Source organism: Pleurodeles waltl, chromosome 12 (genome assembly GCF_031143425.1).
Source record: "Pleurodeles waltl isolate 20211129_DDA chromosome 12, aPleWal1.hap1.20221129, whole genome shotgun sequence".
NCBI classification, from domain to species: Eukaryota; Metazoa; Chordata; class Amphibia; order Caudata; family Salamandridae; genus Pleurodeles; species Pleurodeles waltl.
In genome coordinates this window covers 116,998,374-116,999,577 of record NC_090451.1, presented here as the reverse complement: position 1 = coordinate 116,999,577, position 1,204 = coordinate 116,998,374, and the positions used below count along the sequence as shown (strand labels likewise).

The 1,204-nt window shown below is 44.1% G+C and overlaps 1 non-coding gene across 1 annotated transcript; it reads right to left on the bottom strand.

The window, feature by feature from the left end:
- Nucleotides 1-296: 296 nt before the first annotated feature.
- On the bottom strand, nt 297-370 carry TRNAI-AAU (transfer RNA isoleucine (anticodon AAU)). The gene has a single exon. It is a non-coding gene; the product is annotated as a tRNA-Ile (tRNA).
- Between the last annotated feature and the right edge of the window lie 834 nt (nt 371-1,204).

Below are 1,204 nucleotides of genomic sequence, written 5' to 3'. Positions count from 1 at the left end.
TATCCAGAATCTGTTCACCTGAGTTATGTTCCTCTTATCCCCACGAATCTAATAATCAGCTCTTGGTCTCCCTCCACCTCTCACGTGACATAGTCTGAGCCAGTGTCTCCATCTTGGAGAGACAATCTCTTGCACTTCTGTTGTTCTACTGGCGCTGCCGGCTTGAGCTTTTGTCAGAAGTGGCAAAAGAAGGACTAATGGAAAGTGAACGTGTACTGGAGCAACAGAGTGTATGGATTTAAAAGCGTTTGATTAAATGAGAAAAAAAGAGTTTACTTGAGTGAAAAAATGTAACTTGGCCCATACGGGGATCGAACTCGCGACCTTGGCGTTATTAGCACCACGCTCTAACCAACTGAGCTAACCAGCCTTGAATGACAGAGCTCTCCTTTTTCCATGACATGCAGATACACAGAAGAGTCGGTCTCACTATCGCAATTCCTTCATACTTTTCTCCTTCCGTCCCCTGCCTGGATTGCAATAACAAGAGCTGTTGAGTGCTGCACGCCAGCCTCAGCGCCTCTTCTTTCAGTCAATGTCACTGTGTGCTGTGATATCTTTGTAACATTGGTTGTTGCCGGAAGAAAAGGAAAGGATGGATAGGATTTCTATTCTTTTACAACAAAACCCAAAATGCATCGGCTTGCTTGCTCATTAAGTTTACAAGGCCAGCTGCTTTTGAGATATTCTAATTATAGTGGTTATTCGGCGTTGGAGGTAAGAGAGTTGTTTTTAGGTCTGGCCGTTCCTTCTGCTTTAAATTACTCTAGCTCATGTCAACAAAGTAACAACAAAACATAGCCAACGGTTTGTTGCTCAAGCCTTCCCTACTGCACCTTCCCATGTCTCTCCTGCCGACCACAGTGCAGGAAATTTGAGTTTGCATTTGCGCAAAGAGACGTACAACACAAGAAGGCGCGCTTTCGTGCTCCGGGCACCACCCGGCCTGTGCATTCCTCACTGCCGTGAGATCAGTTTACTCAGCAGAGCATGACGCTGCAATTGGTTAGTAAGGCCTGCCTGACCAGAATAGTATATTTGGGGTCATGTATTTGATTGCATTTTTAAAACAGTAACAGAACTTAACTGCAATGTTTAAATAGGTCTAGACATATTTAAACAGTGTCAATTTGATAGAAGAATTCTGGAAAATTCAGAGGGGAGGCACCAATGTTTTTTTTTTCCCTTTGGGTGGATGTGGCAT